Below are 25,637 nucleotides of genomic sequence, written 5' to 3' on the forward strand. Positions count from 1 at the left end.
ATCTCATAATCACAAGTCACGAGTCTCAACCCACAAACAATATGCTCACGGCACCTTGTGACCACATGTCTAATCACAAACGCACGGACAACTCACGTGCCAATATTTCAATCCGCCCGGCATGATCAAAGGCTCACAATCACAATCCGCCCGGTGTGGTCACATGCTCACTATCACAATCCGCCCGGCATGGTCACAGGCTTAATATCACAATCTGCCCGGCATGGTCACATACTCAATATCACAATGAAGCAGAAAATACAAGAATACATGGGCATGATCAATTAATGTTATGTTTCGTACTCCGGAACTAGTATAAGTGGCATGCTACGATGTATGCTTGTGCGATTGTACAATTACAGCCCAAGTCAACAAGTAATATCAAATACATCGAGTATCTCATTGAAAGCAACATAACAAGTCACGTAAGGTGTATGACATACACAAGTAGAATCACACTAACACACGAATATCGTCAACATAATGCCTCTAGGCCATCACACATCATCCCTAACATTTCCACCCTTATCTCTCTGATAGCCACCCGTATCACTCCGCCCTGACAATATAATTAGCCACCCGTATCACTCTGCCCTGATAATATCATTAGCCACCCGTATCACTCCGCATAATAGCCATACTTATCGCTCCGCCCGGACAATAACACAATACCCACCTGTATCACTCCACACAATCAACAACAGCGATATGCCACCCTTATGCCTCGCATAACAACAATAGTGAGATGTCACCCTTATGCTCTTCATAACAACAACCAATCCACACAACAATTCACATGTGCTAACATCACAACAACACGACACATCAACTCGTACCACAAGTGCCTATCAGCCACAACCTTTCTAAAAGAACTAACAATATCAATATTTCCACAATAAATAGCCCACGGCTCAAACACAACATGTACAGAATCTCAATAACAACAAAATGAACGGGAAAGTAACTCAACTATGAGCAACACCCTCTTTAAACACAACTTCAATTAAAATAGATTAATGACTTTCAATAACTTCAAATCCAATTAATTTCTTAAGGATAAACTCGATAATGAAAGTATTTCCATGAAATGGCAAACTTCGGATTCTAGTGTACGAAATAGGCTAACAATGAAAGAGATGGCACGAACTAGCAACTACGTCTAAATGCATGAGAATAACCCGATCAACAAAAAGGATATCACGTGACAACAATTTCAATTAACAGTAACTCAACAATAAAAGAAGTCACATAACGATAAAAGAGGTAACAACTTCAAATAAAGCATATAAGAGTAAACTTGACAAGTAAAGGACGTGACATGTAACGACAACTTCAAATAAAGCACGTGATAGTAAACATGACGAATAAAAGATATAACATGTGCTAACAGTTCCACATAAATACATGAAAGAAGCCTAAGAGTCTAAACCGGTTAATTTCCACATATAAGCTCGAGTACGCACTCGTCACCTCGCGTACACGGCTTTCACATAACACAAATAGCATAAACAACTCAAATCCTAAGGGGTAGTTCCCCCACACAAAGTTAGGCAAGATACTTACTTCAAAAAAGCCAAATCAATACTCTAATATGACCTTCTCGTGTGAAACAATCTCCGGACGGCTCAAATCTAGCCAAATAACTTAATATCATAAATACAAATCATAGGAAATAATTTCGGATAATAAAGCTTCGATCTTTAATGAAAATTGAAAAGTCAACCCGGGCCCGTACCTCGAAACTCGACAAAATTCATAAATTCCGAACACTTATTCTGATATGAGTCCAACCATACCAAAATTATCCAATTCTGACATCAAATCGGCTTTCAAATTATCATTTTACATTTTTGAAAGTTTTTACACAAATTCTCATTTTTTTCCAATTCAAATCACTAATTTAATGAAAAAACAAAGATAGAATCATGAAATATAATCAAATCCGGGTCAAGAACACTTACCCCAATGCAAATCGTGAAGAACCCCTCAAACATCGCCCAAAACCGAGCTCTCTAACTCAAACAGTTAAGAAAATGAACTCAAAAATCCTGAAATTTGATGTTTTAATGCACTACTAGGGGTCCTTCTTTACGATCGCGGTCTCCAACCTCGCGATCGCGATTCAAAAAAAAATTCATCTCAGTTTTTACCATTCGCGATTGCGGCCATGTTCCGGCGATCGCCATGAACAAATTTCAACAAGCTTGCCCAACTCTTGCAGACAACCTCTAGAATAATGGCCATAACTTTTTGTACAAAACTCCAAATGACAAACGGTTTGATTTTCTCAAAACTAGACACAAAGGGCTACAACTTTCATTTTTTGGATCATCTCCAATTTCCCTATAGATTGCTAGATATAAGCTTCCAAAGTCAATCCTGTGGCAGTAGAAATTTCTTCTATGTGATCGCAAAAAAGCTTCCGCAATCGCAATTCACAGTGCCGAGACAGCAATTTGCTCTTCACGAACGTGACCAAAAGCCCGCGATCGCGATGCACACCCCTGTGGCCAAAAATCAGCAACTACAAAATGGCCTACAAATGGTCCGAAATCACGTCGAAACTCACTCGAGGCTCTCTGGACCCCGTCCGAATATGCCAACAAGTCCCAAAATATATTGCGAACCTGCACGAGACCTCAAATAACACATAATAACATCAAAACCACGAATCGTCGATCAAAATCTATCTCTTAAGTTCATTAACTTGAAACATCGAACAAAGCATCTGATTCAAGCCTAACCAATCCAGAATGAATCCAAATTTTGTATACAAGTTCCAAATGACATATCGAACCAATTCCAACTCCTGGAACAACAATCCAAACCCGATGACATAAAAGTCAACTCTTGGTCAAACTTATGAACAATCCAAACCTTCAAATTATCAACTTTCGCCAAAATGCAACAAATCAACCTACGGACCTCCAAATCCAAATCCGGACATACGCCTATGTCCAAAATCACCATACGAACCTATTGGAATCATCAAAACACCATTCCAGAGTCTTCTACATAAAAGTCAAACTCCGGTCAACTCTTGCCACTTAAACTTTTAAAACAAGAATCATTTTTCCAAATCAATCCCGAATCATCAAAAAACTGAACCTGGCCACACACGCAAGTTATGATACACAATACAAAGCTACTCGAGACTTTAAGCCACCGAACGGAACGCTAATTCTCAAAATGACCGGTCAGGTCATTACTGAGAATGGTTTCTCTGATCGCGATTCACAACGCCTATCAAAACATCCAAATGCAAATTCGAGCATACACCCATGTCCAAAATCACCATTCGGACTGAACGGAACCATCAAAACTCTAATCCGCGATCAAATATACAAAAGTCAAACTTGGTCAACTCTTCCAACTTAAAGCTTCTAAAATGAGAACCATTCTTCCAAATCAATTTCGTATCACCCGAAAACCAAAACCGACGATACACGCAAGTCATAATATATCATACGAAACTACTCATTCCCTTGAACCATCGTACGAAATGCAAACGCTCAAAACGACTGGTCGGATCATTACATTCTCTACCACTTAAGCATATGTTCATCCTCGAACGTGCCAAGAGTCATTCCAAAGACATCAAATCATTGTGTGACCTTACCATGTACATACCCGGGGGTGATCCATGTCACCCCAATCCATATAAGTTTGTCAACTTAACATAACTGAAGATTCTTCCTTCAAATTTAGTCCATAAATCTTGGAACCCAATTTCCAACATCTGGAATTCATTACATGACCCGAAACTCGCATCTACACGTTGTATAAGTCTGAACAAGCTTTATCAAGCCATAACCATTAACCAAGATGTAATCACGTGATATACCACATAATTGAGATACTCACAGCGATAACTTCTGACAACAATAGCTACCCAAAAACAAATCTGGTACCGGTAACAAACCTCATATCAACTAAAACCTTATTTAAAACCTTAATACAGTGCCAATGGTGAATGAAACATGCAGTAACTCATAACCACTCATCAGATCAACAAGTCATGGAGCTTATTCTCGTCCGATAAGAACCATAGCCAAATTCTAAGCCGATTAGTGACATTATCCTTCCAAATATACCATAATCAAATCTGATAGCACCCATTCCAGGTCCAATGACATCATCCCTTCAATTACAGTTGCTCTAGTGACATGCTACACTAGTACAACCTAAAGCCACAAACCGTGCAATTCGTGCACCAATAAGCAACAACTCAAACATGGAAAATGACTCAAATGGGAGAACCGTCCCACAAGATCAACAGGTACCACCATGAGCATAACTCTTTAAACCCATCATATGGGGAGAATTATGACACACGAAATCAACCCAAAGGATTATATCCCAACATAACTCTGTCTGCAATGCGTGACCCAATCAGAACACCGGTTCACATGAAATACCTCGAGTCATAATGCTCAAAATCAACAACCATATGCAAATCAACATCAAATACACAAAGTGCATGACCATAACCATGGAGAAACGAATATCACAATATACCACAACCCGGAAAGGCCATAACCAAGGTGCAATCAACCATTCAACGCCTCAAGAACCATCTCGCTCAAATTTTACCACAAGACCCAGACAAAACATGTCATGAGCCAAATCCCACTATAGGTCGTGATGGTTCCCAACGTCGCCGCTAGGCAAGCCAACGGTGAAATATCCATTTAATTGCTCATTTTAATATTCCAAAGTCATTGATTTTTATTTATTAAAGAAACAAATAGTAAGTGAGCGTAGTAATGTAAAACATACACAAAACATGAGAGTAAGATAGTGAATTAAATAATCAAGACCATGAGTGTCTACTAGAATTCTCAAAACCCGGTGTTACAAGTGCACGAGCATCTAGTAGAATATACAAAACTCCCTAAAACTACTGTCTGAAACATAATAGACAGAAATGATAAACATAACAAGAGAAGGCTCCAAGTGCTGCAGAACGGAGCATGAGAAGCAGCTCATCACTAAGCCTCCGAGCAGTGCGGATGCGCACCTGGACGAACTCCAGATGTACCTGCCTCAGATCTTACACAATATGTGCAGAAGTGTAGCGTGAGTACATAAACAACGTGCACCCAGTAAGTATCTAGTCTAACCTCGAAGAAGTAGTGACGAGGGGTCAACATCGACACTTACTAGTGGGTATTATACATAATGTGCAATAATATTAAATAGGCACGAAATACAACAACAATAATGGAATAAGAGGCAATAATTAAATGATTCTTTAACAAAATAACAAATTAAAAGTATCCAAATATCACATGCTAATCTCAACAAGTAAATGCCAACACGTATTTACAAATTCTCAAGTCATGAAGGACGTATCAAGTATAATCGAACTCCTAGTGACAACACACACGCGTTATGCCGAGGTCGTACGGCCCGATCCGTAACCATCGTGTACATATACTACCGAGGTCGTACGGCCCAATCCATGGATGCATCACATTATATATATAAATATTGCTGAGGCATTCGACCCGATCCACAAGAAAAGGAAAACTTTTCGGACTGCGAATTTAAGTGTTTACAGTTCCAAGGTAAGCCCATAAAAGAATGTAAATTTCCATCAATAATTAATCATTTCGCCAAATCACTAAGTAATGACGCTCCGTTTAATATAATCTGTAACCAAGTTTTACTTATTAATACAAGCAATTAAACTAGCAAATTGAGTTCAAATAGTACAAGTAATTGCATAATAAAGTCCTATGTCTACCCGGACATAACATGAATTTTAGCTACGTATGAACTCTCGTCACTTCGTGCGTACGTAGCACCCACAATTAGTAGCAAATAATAATTTAAATACCTATGGGGTTAATTCCCTCATACAAGGTTAGGCAAGAGACTTAACTCATTTTCAAGTCCACTTTTCGGTCCACAAATCACCCTAAAAGCCTCAAGTCAGTGCCGAACAATCCGAAACTAGCCAAAGGTTGTACAAACTAATCAATAATTTCACAAAAGTTCATAATTTAACTATTAGAGTAATTACCCAACCCAATTTGGAAGGTTCTTAAAATTTGCCCCTGGGCCCACGTGCCTGGATTTCTGAAACTTTTGTAAATAATTGTTTCGCATAACCTCACGAACATAAATATATAATTCTCAATCAATTCCATAACCATTTTCGTGGTCTAATCCCATTTTTATCAAAACCTAGGTTTTTCAACAAACTACTAAAATTTTCACAATTTACATGTTAAAGTCTACCCATAATCTATGTATTTAACTTACATTGTATAAAAATCACTTACCTTCAATAGCTAGGTAAAAATCCCTCTCCAAGAAGCTCTAGAATTGGCCAAGAAATGTGAGAAATGAATAAAATGGCCAAAGTCTCATTTGTATTAAAGTCACTGCCCAGTTGATCCTTCTTCGCGATCGCGGAAGAAACCTCGCGATCACGAAGGCAAAGCTCCCAGGCGCAGGAAAGTCTTCTTCGTGATCGCGAGAAGACTCTCGCGAATGCGATGCACTGAGTCGCCCTCTCATCGCGAACGCGACGTGGCAATCGCGAACGTGAAGGCCACTGGTTCCAAGCCTCCGCGAACGCGGCCCTTTCTTCGCCTACGCGAAGAGTAAAATCACCCAGTCCCCAAATCCTTCATCGCGAATGCGAGAGGACTTCCGCGTTCCCAAAAAAAGGAAACCAAAACCAGCATAACAACAGTTTTGGAATTAGCTCCCGGCGGTCCGAAATGCACCCGAGCCAGGGATCCCATCCAACAAGTCCATAAACATAATACGGACCTTCTTGAACCCTCGGAACATGTAAAAGAATAACAAAACTAAGAATCGCACCCGAAAACCAAATTGAATGAATTTATGAACTTCAAACTTCCCAACTAGCTCCAAACGCGCCGAATCATACTTAGACTACTCAGAATGACACCAAATTTTGCGTACAAGTCATATATTACCATATGGAACTATCCCCAGGCTCGGAATCCCAAACAAAACTCGATAACACCGAAGTATACTACAAATCAAATTTAAAAAACTAGAAAACCTTCAATGAACCAACTTCCAACATTAAGCGTCGAAACGCTCCCGGATCGCCCGAAACTCGATCCGAGAACACGCCCAAGTCCAAAATCATCATACGAATCTATTCGAACTATCAAATCCCAGTTCCGAGGTCGTTTATTAAAAATGTTGAATCAAGTCAAACTTGGCCATCTTAGGCCACTGTTAAGGAACTAATCGTTTTGATTTCAACTTAAACCTTTCCAAACCCAAACCAACCATCCCCTCAAGTCATAAAATAGTAAAAGCACATACGGGGAGTCTTAATTAGGGGAACGGGGATCTAGAAAGTAAAACAACCAATTGGGTCGCTGCATTCTCCACCTCTTAAACAAACGTTCATCCTCGAATGGGTCTAGAATCATACCTTGAGTACTAAATGAGTGTGGATATTTGCTACTCACTTCCTCCTCGGTCTCCCAAGTTGCTTCCTCGACTGGTTGACCCCTCCACTGAACCTTTACCGCAGAAATCTTCTTAGACTTCAAGTGACGAACCTGCCTGTCAATAATAGCAATTGGCTCTTCCTCATAACCGAAGCTCTCATCTAGCTGAACCGTGTTGTACTCTAACACATGTGACCTATCAGCATGGTACCTCGGGAGCATAGACACATGGAAGACCGGATGAAATCCCGATAGACTGGGAGGCAAAGCAAGCTCATAAGCAACCTCCCCAACTCACCTCAACACCTCAAATGGGCCATTAAACCTTGGGCTCAGCTTGCCCTTCTTCCCGAACCTCATGATACCCTTCATCGGCAAGACTTTCAAGACAACTTTCTCACCCACCATAATTGATAAATCACGCGCCTTCTGATCCGCGTAACTCTTTCGTCTAGATTGTACTATACGAAATCGCTCCTGAATCAACTTTACCTTCTCCAAGGTATCCTTCACTAAATCAATGCCATATAACCTAGCCCTGTCGGGCTCAAACCATTCGAAGGGTGAACGACATCATCGACCATATAAAGCCTCAAATGGAGCCATCTCAATGCTGGACTGATAACTGTTGTTATAAGCAAACTCGGCCAAAGGCAATAATCGATCCCACTGCCCTCCAAAGTCAATCACACACGCTCTGAGCATATCCTCCAAAATCAGAATTGTCAGCTCGACTACCCGTCATTATGTGGATTAAAAGATGTGCTGAGCTCAACCCGGGTGCCCAACTCGCTCTGTACTGCTCTCCAGAAATGCAAAGTGAACTGGGGGCCTTTATCTGATATGATGGAAATAGACACACCATGCAATCAGACAATCTCCTGAATGTAAATCTCGGCAAATCTCTTTGAAGAGTACATAGTAACAACGGGAATAAAGTGTGCCGACTTGGTCAGCCTGTCGACAATGACCCAAATGACATCAAACTTTCTCAACGTCCACGGCAACCCAACTACAAAGTCCATAGTGATCCGCTCCCATTTTCACTCCGGTATAACCATCTGCTGGAGTAGGCCACCTGGCCTTTAGTGCTCATACTTAACCTGTTGGCAATTTAGACACCTCGCTACATACTCCACTATTTCCTTCATCATCCACCGCCACCAATAATGTTGCCTTAGGTCGCGATACATCTTCGTAGCACCTGGATGAATAGAATACCGATAGTTGTGTGCCTCAAGTAGAATCTTCTCCCACAAGCCATCAACATTAGGGACACATAGGCCACCCTGGAGTCACAAAACACCATCCTCACCAATAGTAACCTCATTGGCACCACCTCGTAGTACCGTTTCTCTAAAAATTAGCAAGTGTGGATCATCGTACTGACGAGCCTTGATCCACTCAAATAATGAAGACTGAGCCACCACACATGCAAGAACTTAACTGGGCTCTGAAATATCTAACCTCACAAGTTTGTTAGCTAAGGACTGAATGTCCAAAGACAATGGCCTCTCCTCTGCTGAAATAAATGCCAAACTACCCATACTCTCGTCCTTTCTTCTCAAGGCATCCGCAACCGCATTTGCCTTGCCCGGATGGTAAAGGATGGTAATATCATAATCCTTCAGTAACTCAAGCCACCTGCGCTGCCTCAAATTAAGATCCATCTGCTTAAACAAATGCTGCAAGCTGCGATGATCGGTGTAAACCTCACAGGACACCCCATATAGATTATGCCTCAAGATCTTGAGAGCATGAACTATCGCGGCCAACTCCAAATCATGTACGGGGCAATTCTTCTCGTGGGGCTTCAGCTAACGTGAAGCATATGCAATAACTCGCCCCTCCTGCATCAATACAAAACCCAGGCCAATGCGTGAAGAGTCTCAATACACAGTATACATCCCTGAACCGGAAGGCAACACTAACACCAGTGTTGTAGTCAATGCGGTCTTGAGCTTCTGAAAGCTCGCCTCGTAATCATCGAACCATCGGAACAGAGCACCCTTCTGGGTCAATCTAGTCAAAGGTGCCGCAATAGATGAGAAACCCTCTACGAACCGACGATAATAACCTACTAACCCCAAGAAACTCCTGATCTCGGTCACTGTGGTAGGATGAAGCCAACTCTGGACTGCCTTGATCTTCCTGGGATCTACCTTAATACCCTCACCTGATACAACATGCCCCAAGAATGCCACATAATCTAAGCACAACTTTCAAATGCTGCTCATGCTCCTCCATACTACGCGAGTAGATGAATATGTCATCAATGAAGACAATGACAAATGAGTCAAGATATGGCATGAACACTCGATTCATCAAATCCATAAACATCGTCGGGGCATTGGTCAAGCCGAAGGGCATCACTAGAAACTCATAGTGGCCATATCTAGTCTGGAAAGCCGTCTTCGGGACATCCGAAGCACGAATCTTGAGCTGATGATACCCAGATCTCAAGTATATCTTAGAGAACACCCTGGCACTCTGCAACTGGTCGAACAAATCATCAATACCCAGCAACGGGTACTTGTTCTTAATGGTAACTTTGTTCAACTGACGGTAATCAATGCACATCCGCATACTCCCATCCTTCTTTTTCACAAACAATACTGGTGCACACCAAGGCGACACACTCGCGAACACGATGCACTGAGCTGCTCTCTCGTCGCGAACGCGGGCATCCACTCGCGAATGCGGGCCTCCACTCACGAACACGAATGGCAACTGAGTTGCCAAGGACCATGCCCAGGACTTCTACGCAAACACGACGTGGTACTCGCGAACGCGAAGGATACTAGTTCCAAGCCTCCGCGAATGCAACCCTTTCTTCACGAACGCGAAGATCAAAATTACCCAGTCCCCAAATCCTTCATCGCGAACGCGAGAGGACTTCAGCGTTCGCGAAGAAGGAAACAAGAACCAGCATAACAGTGGTTTAGGAGTTAGCTCCGGGCGATCCTAATCGTACCCAAGCCACCCGAGACCCCGTCCATCTGCACCAATAAGTCCATAAACATAATATGGACCTGCTCGAACCCTCAGAACACGTAAAAAAACAATGAAACTAAGAATCGCCCCCAAAACAAATTGAATCAACTTATGAACATCAAACTTTTCAACTAGCTCCGAACGCGCCGAATCATACTTAGACTACTCGGAATGACACCAAATTTTGTGTAAAAGTCATAAATCACCATATGAAACTATTCACAAGCTCGGAATTCCAAATGGACTTCGATAACACCGAAATCTACTCCAAACTAAATTTAAAGAACTAGAAAACCTTCAATGAACCAACTTCCAACATTAAGCGTTGAAACGTTCCCGGGTCACCTGAAACTCGATCTGAACACACACCTAAGTTCAAAATCATCATACGAATCTATTGGAACCATCAAATCTCGATTCCGAGATCGTTTACTAAGAATATTGACTCAAGTCAAATTTGCCCATCTTAGGCCACTATTAAGGAACTAAGTGATCCAATTTTAACCCGAACCCTTCCAAACCCAAACTAACCATCCCCGCAAGTCATAAAATAATAAAAGCACATACGGGGAGTCTTAATTAGGGGAATGGGGATCTAGAAAGTAAATCGACCGATTAGGTCGTTACAGAACGCACCATGTGTGCAAATACCCAACCGATCAATTAGAACATTGTCACGCCTCTTTTTTACGGGGGGAAGGAGTTTTTCCACTTTCAGTGACATTATTGAAATGAGATTTTTTTTTTTAAAGAGTCGTAACTTGGAACTATTTATTATGGTGTCCCAAGTCACAATTTATGTCAAATCCCAATTCAAGAAAATTTGACTATGTTTAAGTCTGTGAATCACAGAAGACCGGGTAAGAAATTCTGTTAACCCGAGAGAATGTGTAAGGCGCTCCCGGATTTTGTGGTTTTATCACGATCGCTTCACAATTATACCTGGCTTAATTATCCGATTATTGCTTTTTTAAACCTATGTGCATTTTTGCCTTCTTACCGCTTCTAATTATATATTTTAATTCGTTTTAGGCATTTATGGGATTATCTTAAAACAAGTTACGATATCGTACATTTATTGTTTTGTACACATCGCAAATCACGCCGCGTGAAATGCACCCGCAATTTACGACATATTTAAATTTTATTATTACGTTAAAGCTGGGGTCAAGTCACACGAACGTGCACTTGAATTTGGGATTAAGTGTCAAAATTATGCCATAGGAACCGTACCCATAACCATGACGAATTATTAAAGCGCGCCTAAAGCAACTACGCATATTCATGAGTTATTTATTCCTATGTTTGGGATTGCGTATGAAGGTCAAGAGTTTGTGAATTTAGACATTGTGAAAGTGTGAGTTCAAATGCCATTGTTGCCTACAAAACTATTATGTTATTTAAAAAAATACTTTACATCATAAACTGGGGGCCCTGAATTAATGGAAAGATTAATTGGTTATGAATTTTAACTAAGGATGTGAAACGGTTGATTATATGAGTTGATTAATGCTTCCAATAGATTTACTTAAGTACTAAAATGGTTAATAGTTGGTTCCAAAATATCGTGAATTATACATGAGGAAATACTCATGTTCAGACCTCCACCAGGTCTGTTGTGAGCATTTGTGGGCCTACTATTGAGCCCAAATTATAATAGAGTGTGGAATCAATCTATAACGACCCGACCGGTCGTTTTGAGTATTACAACCCCATTTTCCCATTTACTTCTCAAATTGTACTTTACGGTTGTGTGAATTGCCGGGGTAATTGGTTCGGATCCAGTGTGGTTTTTGAAGGAATTGGAACACTTATTCCAAGGTTTAAAGCTTAAGTTAAAATAGTGACCGGAGACTTATGTGTAAACGATCTCGGATTTGAATTCTGATGGTTCCGTTAGCTCCGCTAGGTGATTTTGGACTTAGAAATGCGTCCGGAATGTGATTTGGAGGTCCGTGGTAGAATTAGGCTTGAATTGGCGAAATTGGAAATTTGGCGATTTCGGTCGGCAGTGAAAAATATAATATCGGGATCGGAATGGAATTCCGGAAGTTGGAGTAGGTTCGTATTGTCATTTGTGATGTGTGTGCAAAATTTGAGGTCATTCGGACGTGGTTTGGTTGGTTTCGGCATTGGTTGCCGAATTTGGAAATTTAGAAGTTCTTAGGCTTGAATCTGAGGGTAATTTGATGATTTGATGTTGTTTTGAGTGATTCGAAGGTTTGACTAAGTTGGTATGTTGATATATGACTTGTTGGTATGTTCGGACGGGGTCCCGAGGGGCTCGGGCGAGTTTTGGATGGCCAACGGATCAATTCGGACTTAGGAGAAAAAACAAAACTGAAGTTTCTGCCATCTGATGCAATCGCACCTGCGGAAATTCCATCGCAGGTGCGAGCTCGCAGAAGCGAGCCTGGCAAGCACAGATGCGGGCAGGGACTGTGAGACATTGGTCGCAGGTGCGAGGGAAATTCCGCACCTGCGTGAGCGCAGATGCGGAAGATTGCGCGCAGAAGCGAGATGGCTGGAAGCTGAGGAGTTTCGCATCTGCGATGTCTTTCTCGCAGATGTGGCCTCGCAAATGCGATGGTTTCCTCGCAGATGCGCAAACTGGGCAGGCGAGTGGAGTCCGCAAATGCGACATTTTTCTCGCACAAGGGGATGCGCAGGTGCGCAAATATTGTCCGCATATGCGGAAATCGCTGGGGCAAAACCTTAAATTCGAGAGTTCAACATTTTCACCCATTTTCGAATTTTAGAGCTCGGTTTGGGCGATTTAGGAGAGGAAACTTTCCACACAACTTGGGGTAAGTGTTCTTAACTCCCTTGTGATTATATTCCATGAATTAATCTTCATTTTTGGTGTAAGATTATTGAATCTTCAAGAGAAATAGAAGAAATTTCTATAATGTCACAAAACGAATTTTTCAAGTTTGAATACCGATTTGGAGTAGGATTTGAGTAAAATTAGTATGGTTTAACTTGTAATTGGATAGGTTGTCGTATTTTGTGAGTTTCGGCGGATTTCGAGATGTGGGTCCCACGGATGATTTTTGGGGCGTAATTTCGGATTTTATGGAAATATTAGTATTTTGATATGGAATTAATTCCTATAAATTTTGTAGGGTGAATCAAATTAATTGTGACTAGATTCGAGCCGTTCGGGAATTGATACACGCATAATGGGATTTCTGGAGCATTGTTTAGCTTACTCGACATTGGATTCGACTTGTTCGAGGTAAGTAACTCTTCTAATCTTGGAGTTGAGGGTATAAACCCTGAATATATGTATTCTGTAAATTATTGGGAGGTGACGCACATGCTAGGTGACGGGCGTATGGGTGTGCACTGTAGAAATTGTGACATAAATGTTTCTGTGGAATTTTGTAGTTAAATGATCTTGGCATTTTTCATGTGATTTTATGAGTTAAAGAAATTGAGCTAAAAAGCATATTAAAAATCATGTTGAGGCTATGTGTCAGTATTATTGGGACCCACAGAGGTCATATTGCTGTAAAATATTTATTTTAAATTAAAATTTCATACTGAGTCATATTCATTTCATTGCATATCATATCTCAATCTCTGTTGTTAATTATTGATACATCATATCATCATATTTGGACTATTCTCGTGACATTGTAAGCCCATGAGAGAGAGACTGGAGAGATTGATGACTGAGGGAGGCCGAGGGCCTAATTGTGAGGATATTTTTGGATCGGGCTGCATGCCGCACCAGGCCATGTTGGCTTTATATATATTATACTATTGCACGTGAGTTGTCCGTGCGGATCCAGGTATTGATACCATAGCGCGTGAGTTATCCGCGTAGCACGTGAGTTGTCCGTGCGGATCCAGGTATTGATACCATAGCGCGTGAGTTGTCCGCATAGCACGTGAGTTGTCCGTGTAGATCCAGGTATTGATACCATAATGCGTGAGTTGTCCGCGTAGCACGTGAGTTGACCGTGCGGATCCAGGGATTGATATTATGGCACGTGACTTGTCCGTGCAGCACGTGAGTTGTCTGTGCTTATAGCGCTTGGACTGTAGGAGCCCCTCATGAGTCTGTACACACCCTCAGTGAGCGCAGTCGACTATAAACAGGGATCGGGCTGCACGCCGTAGCAGTTATTATATAGCACTGAGTGATTGAGTGTGCTGAACATAGTGTGAGAGAATGCGAGACAGTGAGATGAGTACAATCTCTGAGATACATTGCATTGACATGCACATATGACATATATGCATAGAGATGTGTTTTTCCTCATGATGTACGGTATCACATTATTCATGATTTCTCACGCATGTTGACAGATGGGCATAGTGATGCATTTGTTTTACGCATGTTATCTGGAAGGAAAATGAAACATATTATTTATTATTGAAATGATTTTTGGAAAAAATTACTGTTCTCAAATTATTCATATTTTTGACAACTTCGGCAAACGATTTGGGTTTTCACTGATGTATTTGAAAGGAAGAACTATTATTTTTAAAATCATGATTTGGCTGAGCATTTTATCTCTGTGTTTCTTCTGGTATTATTTGTTTTATGTTGTTATGGATTGTTGTGGACTAGTGGTTTTGGACCCGACCTTGGTAGAAGCTCGTCACTGCTTTCAACCTACGGCTAGGTTTGATACTTACTCAGTACATGGTGCCGGTTGTACTGATACTACACTTCTGCACATTGCGTGCAGATATTGGCTGTTGTTGTTGCTATGCTCGATGATTGCGGGATTTGAAGATGTACCTGCGTTCCTGTTGTAGCTGCCTCTTGTTCAGGGTAGCCTTAGATTTATATAAGCTCTGTTTATGTATTATTCAAACAGACTATGTATTTATTTCATTTGCACTTTGTATACTCTATTCTTAGAAGCTCATGATTTGTACTACCAGTTCTTGGGAAGATGTATTGATTTTAGATATTTTCTTTTAATTAATTTCATTGACATTGGATAGTTGGAAATTAGCTTACCTAACGGGTTGGGTTAGGTGTCATCACTACTAGTGAAATTTTGGGTCGTGACACAATCAGGCCCCAAATTGGGTCCGCAACCATGTTTAGCCCAGAAGCATACGAATACAAAGGCCCAATAGCGCACCACAACCTGAACTTTCAGCATGACTCCACATGCGTCATTACACAAAATGGGGATATTGCAAATTGCTCCAAACATTAATACATGATCATCCATGTTTAAAATTACAGCACTAAGTCAATACGGAAAATCATGACTCAAATTTACAGTAACAGCCCATAAATCATCATTATACAAGTTGAGGTCTATTAAAGTTGAGCCACATTTATTAGCGTACAGGTCCAATTTTTAGTTTCAACAGAGTGTAACATATAAACACGAGCAAAATAATTGCATCAGAAAAACATAATTTCAAATTTACGAGAACAGCAACTTTAATTACAACTAATTGTTGGGAACAGTGATTCGATAATTAAAAAATAATTATAGTGATCTCCCATACAATCTTCATGTATCAATTAATTTATTACATCGAATATGACTAATAGCTAAACCTATGAGCTATCATTCTGCAATTATGCAGTCCCAAAGTATTACGACAAACAAGTCTCAAGCAGTTTAATTCGTGCCTCCTTATGCCTTAATTAATCCAAGTAGGCTCCCTAATTTGCAAGAAAAATAGTCACTGGGATACTCTTGCAAACTAGATTTGTGCATAGCAATCAAAATAAGGACATGAGCAGATTATTAGCAGACATTAATTTCATAAATCATTCATAGGGCAATTAATCGCATGCAACTTTACTCTTCACCATACTATTAAACTCAGTATGCTTTAACCTATTCATCCAACCATTACATCCATCCTTGCAAGTATTCAAACATGTAAACAAAAATCAACATTTGAAACGAGCAGAAGTTTCATCTTAGACTTCATAGTTCCATTATTCAAAACACCAAACAGACATAAACAATTCATCACTGAACTAACTGAATTCAAATCATCACTAAGCTTAAATCAGAAGAGATTCAATAAATATAGCAGTAACAAATCATAATGTCATGGAAAAAGAGGAATCAATTCATTTTGCCAACAACAGTAATTCAAAATCAAAGGTGAGTACCTGATTGTGCAGGAATCACATTAGAAATGCCAAATAAAGGCTAAGTAAGAGAAAATTACAGCTCAGCCAAACAGGAACAGTAGATCAGCAACTTCACAGCTCAAGTATCAACCAGAATTACAGGAAAATGAAGCAGAAGAACAGAAAATCGAACCAATTTGTGAAAAACTCTTCTGTTTTGTTTTTGTTTTGTTCTTTTGGATCTTTTTTTTGAGTTTTCTAGATCTGGATTTGAATTCCAGAATTTTTTAAGCTACTAGTTGTGAATATCCATGTGTGAAGGTGAGAGAGTGACAGTATGAGTATGAATGAGTGAATATGTATGAATGAGAAGAGCCCGTGAGGGGAAGGCATCTTTTATAACAGATTTTCCCGCTGTTGCTTCTGTTATTTTCCTTCTTTTTACTCCCTCTCAATTTTGTTATTTACATGCTCAGCTCCTAGATAATTGACCTATTGTACTGTTTTATTCCACATAAGCCCTTACTACTCTCTTCTAGAAGCTCCCTAGACAGCTAACAATAAGGTTCCTCAAATTTAATTCTCCAATTGCCCCTCTAGACCAATGTTTCTTACTCTTTCTTTTATTCTTGCCTTCTTCTTTTACCCCCTTTTATTTTTACCCATCAAAACTTGTAAGAGTGGACCTGGGCCGAAATAATTCAAGCACACTGCCCAGACCCAATCTCTTTATCTTTTCAACAGCCCAAATTAAACTAACCTAAATGGATTGATCAATTCTATAAACCATCCTAATTAACTGCAGACTAAGTAAAACAAAGATCCATTCAAACGGATTTACAATTCAATGATTAACAATAAACAACAAACTATTAACACCTAAGAATGACACGTGGGCTTAGTTAACTGATAATTTGATTAAAAGACATATTCAGCGAAATAACAGGCATGAAACAACAAACCTAGAAACAACAGTCTCAAGCAAATAGGGTAGAGAAATATACCTATTAGAACTCAATTGGATTGACAATGGTGGATTCCAGCAAGCCGGAGATTGTTACACAAGCACTAGCGGGAATCTCAGGGGCCAATGCTATGTGTAGCAATGCCTCTTACTTTGCCAGAGGAAAAAGAAACCGTCGCTGGCCGGTCGATGAGGAAACAGCCGGACTCTGGCGATAATGGACAATGGGGCGTAACCACCACCAACCAACAATACTCATCAAGAGATGTCGATTGGTTTGAATATTAACCTCAAATGGGTAAAGAAATCGAAAAGGGGCAATTTCAAATTTTCTTGGATTCTCATATCCGCTAATCGTGGAATTTGGGTGAGTTTTTGAAGAAATGGATGATGGATTAGGGATGAGGAGATGGACTGACGCCGTGGGGTGATTTTCGACGGCGGTCAACGATAGCGTGAAGGCGGAGGGACGACGGTGGGCGGCAGAAGCGATTTTCAGCCGCCCAAGAGAGATGAGAGAGAAAGAGTATCAGTGTTTTAAAAGGCATTTTCGGGGCTCGCCCTTGAGCGGGGCACTTGCAAAACGTCCTGGGGCTTAGTTCTGTGAGGCTTACGCCCTAAGCGCCCGACCGTGCGCCCTAAACACGCCTAACGCCCAATGCCTAGGGCTCGCCTAACAGTTCTAACGCAAATCACATGTCGAATTTTCTAATTAATATTGTTGACCTTCAAAATTCTTTAACAAATTAATGATAAAAGTTCTATTCATCGAATGAGACATAGTATTGCGAATTTATATCTTCACTTGTTATTGGTTGTGTCTTAGTTCATTTGTCCCTCCTTGTTATACACTTTTATTAATTCGATATCTTAAATTAATTTGTATTTATTCATGAAGGAGTAATATTTTAATTAGCGTACTAATAAGATTTTATTAATTATTTACTTTTAGGAAGGTAAAATGTGAAGTTTGATCATTTTTTTAAAGAAATTGTAAGTTATTAATTATTTAAAAGTTAAAGACGTTATGCGTGATTTGTATGCATTAGTTATACTTAAGAATCATGCTATATATTTATTTTCTATGAATTCCTTTAATTTTCATTTAATTTTTAACTTTTAATTTATTTTTTTTGTGTTATTATGTTATTTTATTAATTTATAAATTAAAATTTTTAAAGATCCATGGGACATGGGGCTTAACCCCTCCCCCCAAGCTTACGCCTCACCCCATATCAAGTAAAACGCCCCGCCTCACGCCTCCGCCTTTTAAAACATTGCTTGTAAGTAGCGTATAATAGATTGTTTGACTAGTTTTTTGTGGGGATGAAGCGCACGCGCGCGCGCGCACACACATATATATTTCACATATTTATAGTTTTCTTCAATTTTTATGCAATTTTACCTGTTTATAAATATTTACTATCATTATATTATTTTATAAAATATTAAAAATTAAATACCTATGGGGCTTACGCCTCGTGCCTCGGGGCTTACGCCACGTTGAGGCATATGTAAAACGTCCCGTCTTACGCCCCACGCCTTTTAAAACACCGATGAGGATTAAGGGTGGTGTGTAAGGATCGGATTTTTACAAATTTTCTTTATTAAAATGGGTACTTTGGCAATGACATAGTTTTATTCCTGAACTACGCCTTTTTGGGTGCCTTTGAGGCCACACTTGGACAGGGTATGGGGCAGGCTAAAGCGCGATTTTGGGCCTAAAACGGCGGTCTTTCACCTTTGAACTCATCAGCCCTCTTTTCCTTTGTTTTAATTTTCAAAACTAGTCACCTAGTCTAAAAATTCTAATTAAAGCCTAATTTTGCGAAATCAAACTCTTTAAATTTTTTTAAATCTTAAACACTAAATACCTAATTAATTAGTATTACAAAATAAAATAAAAGAAACTAATTAATTAAACCTAAAATGCGAAATGCAAAGTAACTAAAGCATTTTTGTAATTTTATATTTTAGCAATGCAATTAACATGTAATTAAGATCTAAAAAATGTAAAGATTAAAATATAAAATATTTTTGTCATTTTTATGGTTTAGAATGCTACTAAAAATGTACAAAACACAAATACGCACAAAATAAATCAAATAAAAAAAGAATAATTCCGAAAATTCTATAGAATAATTAAAAGCTGTCTTGGAATGTTTTAGGAGTATATTTCATATTAGGGCAAAAACTACGTGCTCACAAACATATCAGAACACGAACAACTCAACTCTAGCCGAATGACACACCCTTCAACAATAGTAGTGCAGAGTAAACTGACCCGACCCATTATAGAATACACATCCTCATTATGTCTACCAATTGACACCCAAATCAACTCCGAAAATTCTCAAATAGATAAATAACCCTCAAAAAGTGTACAATAACCTAACCATGACACATACTCCCAGCTTGCTAACTTTGGCCATATATTCATAGTCCGCAACCAAGAAATAATCTGCCTCTTAGACTCCCGGTCTACAAATCACGAGAATACAAAAAAATAGCCACATCCGATCCCGACTCGATCACTCAAATGACCGACTCGTCTCTCATGCACAATCATCTTACGAGAATTACATTCGTGGCAGAAATCATCGAGAACACTTCGAAATCCATTTGCACATAATCAAGCTATCAGAACTGGATTCCTCTAACTCAACCAAGTGACGTAGGTTTCCAAGCCCAAGAGTATTGCTACAAAACACTTGTAAATCCTCATCACATAAAGAACCAGAAAAACCGAGCATACCATTACCATACTTATCCAACCTACTACCAAGATGTCCTATTTCCTCCGAGTTTCTTCTGAATTACCTTCAAGTTAACACTTCTCTTTGTCAGCACACTACGACCCTTAACCCAACGCTCACTCCGAGAGATCCTAGCATAAAACAACATCATCCTAAGGCCCATAAGCCGTTGTATTCCCATTAAACTACTCAAAATACCGCATTCGAGATACCTACTATGAAGAGACCGTATGTGAATCTAAAATTATTTCCTTTACATTTCTAATACTGAAATGTAGAATCCATAATGATATAGAAATACCGCGAGTCCCAACATCCTCCTATGCGAATATCAGGTCTTAGCCACTCACAAATTTGGAAATTCCTCAAATACCACATACGAACCTTGAATTCATTAGAACCTTCTCAAGAGTCATCCACCTTATTCTAATCTCAAATGCACCTCCCAAACAAGCCGAACGGTCTGTGCTCCATCATCCCATCCACACTCAAAGAAGTAACCGCACCTTAACGCAACCGAGTGACTCCCTTTTCTTAGAACTTTACATCTATCACGAACAACAAACCTAAACCATTCCAAGACTTCCATATATCCATAAGGTGTAATACATCATGCATCCAGAAATTTCCTTACTCGAGTAACCCTCCAAATCAACCTCTTCAAGTCATAATCGATCCATAAGCATGCTTCAGGCCAAAACTAATATAATACATAACCATGTAATCCATTAGTCGATAGCAGACCCTTGCCCCCACCCCCACCCACCACTTGGCTCAAAGCCATAGATCACAATATCTGATAACCCACAATACCTTTACTCCTTTACTGCCATAATCCTGCACTGCAATTCAACAAAATCCTTCATGAACTCATGTAGCACTAATAATAAAACACCTCAAATCTTTTGCTAAACGCACATTCATTCTTGTGATAGTCAAGTCAATTTTTTCACGCGATCCAAACTCAAATTGAACATATGTAACCCACTTGTAGAAAGAAACTCCCAACACAAACATCATAAGAATCACACAACCTCAGAACATTCCGCAGGAGATGACCCACCTGCTTAGCCTCAAATTGGCATCTCTCTATGCCTTTTCACGGCCAAAACTACTACGCAATCACTTAATCTTCCCGAGTCTGAACTCGTAAACAGGACATATGAATCTATTTCATCCCATATATGGACAACATGAAATATCCCTCAACACTCTCATAACTCAAGATTGTACAAGAAATCGAGATAGAAATCAAGCACCTAATAGTACTTTTCGCATTCCAAGTTCCAAATGACATATCGAACCTATTCTAACTCCCGTAACAACAATCCCAACCCGATAACATCGAATTCAACTACCGGTCAAACCTATGAACTTTCCAAAGCTTTAAATTGTCAACTTTTGCCAAATAGTGCTGAAACCATGTAGGAACATCCAAATACTATTCTAGGCATACTCCCAAGTCTAAAATCACCATCCGGACCTAACAGAACCATCAAAACTCCAATCCAGGGTCAAATACATAAAAGTCAAATTTGGTCAATTCTTCCAACTTAAAGCTTCTAAAATGAGAATCATTCTTCCAAATCTATTCCGATTCACCTGAAAAACAAAATCGACGATACATGCAGGTCATAATACATCATACGAAGCTACTCATGCCCTCGAACCATCGTACAAAATGCAAACGCTCAAAACGATCGGTCGGGTCGTTACATTCTCCCCCACTTAAACTTACGTTCATCCTCGAACGTGCCAAGAGTCGTTCCAAAACCATCAAATCACTATGTAACCTTACCATTTACATACCCGGAGGTGATCCCGCATCACCCCAATCCATATAAGTTTGTCAACTCAACCTCACCGAAGATTCTTCGTTCAACATTAGTCTATAAACCTTAGAACCCTATTTCCAACATCCGAAATTCATTAGAAAACCCGAATCTCCCATTTACACATTATATAAGTCTGAACAAGCTGTACCAAGCCATAACCATAACCCAAGATATAATCACATGATATACCACATAACTCAGATACTTACAGCGATTCTGCCTAAAAAAACCCAGCAGCGGTAACAAACCTCATATCAACTAAAACCTTATTCCAAAACTTTGTCCACTGCCAATGGTGAATGAAACATGCAAAAATTCATAAACACTCATCAGATCAATAAGTCATGGAGCTCACTCTTATTCGACATGAACCATAGCCAAATTCTAAGCCGACCAGTGACATTATCCTTCCAAATATACCATAATCAAATCTGATAGCACCCATTCCAGGTCCAATGAACTCATCCCATCAATTACAGCTGCTCTACTAACATGCTACACTAGTACAACTTAAAGCCACAAACCGTTCAATCCGTGCACCAATAAGCAACAACTCAAATGTACTCAAACATGGAAAATGACTCAAATGGGAGAACTGTCCCGCAAGCTCAACAGGTACCACCACGAGCATAACGATGTAAACCCATCACATAGGGAGAATCAAGACACACGAAATCAACCTAAAGGATCATAACCCAATATATCTCTGCCTGCAATGCGTGACCCAATCCAAACACCAGTTCACATGAAATACATCGAGTAATAATGGTCAAAATCAACAACTATATGCAAATCAACATCAAATACACGAAGTGCATAAGGATGGATAAACAAATAGCACAATATACCATAACCCGGACCTCCGCTGTAGTGGCCATGCAGGCTCTAAGGCATCATGCATTTAGGCTATAGGACTCACCTAACACCACTACTATACAAGGGACAGTGACGCGCCATAATTGTAAGATTTGCGTCTTATAATTCTTTTTGTTGGAATATGATTTAGCCAAAACCCTGAGCATGAATGAGAAGGAAAGGTTGTAGAAGCATATACGTGCACAACATTAAAACGTTGGCCTTACAAGTATTTTAATCACCGCAAGTATATGCTGTTTGTGTAGCTTGTGATAGCATATGCTTGAAATTGAGAGGTAGTTTCCTAAGAGAATGTATCTCTCAGCCCCATGTGTGTGCATACAAATTTTTGTCCTTGTTTTTTCATTTGTCCACGCCACTCAGATTTTCATAAGCGATATTTACGTATGAAGAAGTGAAAAATTGAATAAATTATTATAACGCTCATTTTTTATATTTATATCCGATAATTTATTTTTTTTATTATTTATATATACATATTTAATAAAAATCTTCAACGTGACACTGGATGGAACGAAGTAGATAGCCCCTGCTCAAAAGTTTTACTGATACAGCTGTCAGGTAGAGTTAGTTTAATTGCAGCTGGCAGTGTAGTTAGTCAAGTTAGTTACATTTAGTCCTTGTATCTTGTTCATTTGAGCTAAGAGCTCATTTCATTCCATACATATTTAGCTTCTCTCACACACTCATCTCTTTTCCCTCTTCTCTGCTTACATTCGAATTGCTCAGGTCACTGAATTGATATAAGAAAGTTTAAATAATAGGATTTGCTTTAAAGTCCTAAACGATAAGAGAAATCCATCTAATACAAATTCCCAAATGTTTGGACGATTTACACAAGAGTATAACTATAAACGACCACAAAGATCCCAACTTATTTCTTGCATAAATAATTAAACTATCCTTCAACTATTTGTAGAGCTATACAGATAGTAAGTAATGACAGAAATCACAGCCACCATAGCTGCAACGCTCGTAGCTACATTCTTGATCTTCTTCAATCTTGAGTTGTTTGTTGTTTCGTCCTCTACTTTCGTGGATGTAGTTGAGTTATTTTCTTTTAGAGTTGGTGATGTTTCTTCATCTGCTTTAGGATTAACAGCTAATGGTGGAGGGGCTGTAACTTTCTTTGGAAATGAAATCTTGAGAGAACCTTTTGCTAATTTTGCTTGGATTGCATCTGTATTACAGTATTTTGGTATTGGGAATTCCTTATAAAATCTAATTCTTAAATTACCGACTTGACGATCTCCAGAAATCTTGACCACTCCCAAATTGCTAATTTGCACCTTCAAGCCTTGTTTATTAGTGAATTCTTGGAACCGCAAAATAGGAAATGAACGTTAGGAGAAGAATAAAACTTGCATCGTTAGTCTACCTGTTCAGTAGATTTTGATATACATTTGCGGGAAAAAAAAGATGGAGGATTCGTAAGGAGCCTAAATTAATAACGATTTTATAAAGCAAATAAGTGGGCTGATAATTGTTTTTTAAAAAAGAGCTTATTCTATTTTATTGTTTTGATTATCTATAAAAATCTACTAAAATCGCAACAAACAGTAGGTATGAACCCATAATTTTAAAAATATTAAGTGTTCAATATTAAAAATCTTAAAGGTTGAACACTTAAAATATAAATCTTCAAACAAAAATTAGAAATAGTTTTATTTTTTGTTTAAATAGCGTAAAACCTGCAACCGAAGCAATATATTATTTATAATTACTTTGCTAGTTTATTATATGATATATACTAATCAATTAGCTCTAGTTCAAAAAGTGTATTCAGACTTTGAAAGTAAATAGGCCAAATAGTTTGACACAATAGTTGGATTACACACACTATTTGGCGCAGATATTGTAGTTTAGTATTTGCACTCAAGTGATCGAGATAAAAGAAAAAGAAGAATAAATATTAGCCAACTTCAAGATGTTATATAGAAACTTGTGAGAAATGATTTAGAACCTTGAATAATGAAAGCTCGTATTCCGGTCATTAAACCACTATCAATTGACCTCTGCATATTAGAAAAACTTATGAACCCAATTCTTTTAAAACAATTCCTATTCCCATGATTTTGTGGGGGGGGGGGGGGGGGGGGGGGAGTGTATATGAGTATGGAACCATATTAATTCATACCTGGGATATGGACTATAAGAACATCAAATTCCTCCTTTTGCCACTCGCTATATGGATCAAATTCAGAATATGCTTGCTTTCCAATTAATTCAACATTGGCTTCCATTCGAGTTTTAGTTCAGGATGTCATAGACTTCCAACTGATTCCTCTCTCCAATTCATTTATAAATTATAAAGGCATCAATTATCAAATGCGCCAACCAGGTTACGTTGCTTTGATTTCAATCATGGGAATCGGGAAGAGAATGATTCCTTCTTTGTTTAGAAGATCTTTCTTCTGAATTGCTTTGTGGTTTTTCTTCTGAATTTCTTTGTGGTTTTCAGAAAATTCCTTCTTTGGGCAATTGAAAAATTCCACGTGTGCTTTATAAGCCACCCTCGAGAAGTTAGAGCCTACAAAAAGCCGATCATAACACATATGATTTCACATTGTCTTAATCTCATGCGCGGATAGAGGCGGATTCAAGATTTAAAGTTTATTGGTTCAACTTTTAAAGTTTTTAGCATTGAACCCGTTATATTTTCAAAATATGGTTCATATTTACTATTTTTGCAAT

The 25,637-nt window shown here is 39.1% G+C and overlaps 2 long non-coding RNA genes across 2 annotated transcripts; both read right to left on the reverse strand.

The window, feature by feature from the left end:
• Window positions 1–15,860: 15,860 nt before the first annotated feature.
• On the reverse strand, window positions 15,861–18,232 carry LOC104102403 (uncharacterized). Its single transcript, XR_687691.4, has 2 exons — window positions 17,517–18,232; window positions 15,861–16,089 (listed from the first exon to the last, which is right to left on the reverse strand). It is a non-coding gene; the product is annotated as an uncharacterized lncRNA (long non-coding RNA).
• Window positions 18,233–23,687: 5,455 nt separating this feature from the next.
• On the reverse strand, window positions 23,688–25,604 carry LOC104102404 (uncharacterized). The gene is made up of 2 exons (XR_011412562.1): window positions 25,081–25,604; window positions 23,688–24,258 (listed from the first exon to the last, which is right to left on the reverse strand). It is a non-coding gene; the product is annotated as an uncharacterized lncRNA (long non-coding RNA).
• Window positions 25,605–25,637: the final 33 nt, after the last annotated feature.

Source organism: Nicotiana tomentosiformis, chromosome 1 (genome assembly GCF_000390325.3).
Source record: "Nicotiana tomentosiformis chromosome 1, ASM39032v3, whole genome shotgun sequence".
NCBI lineage: Eukaryota > Viridiplantae > Streptophyta > Magnoliopsida > Solanales > Solanaceae > Nicotiana > Nicotiana tomentosiformis.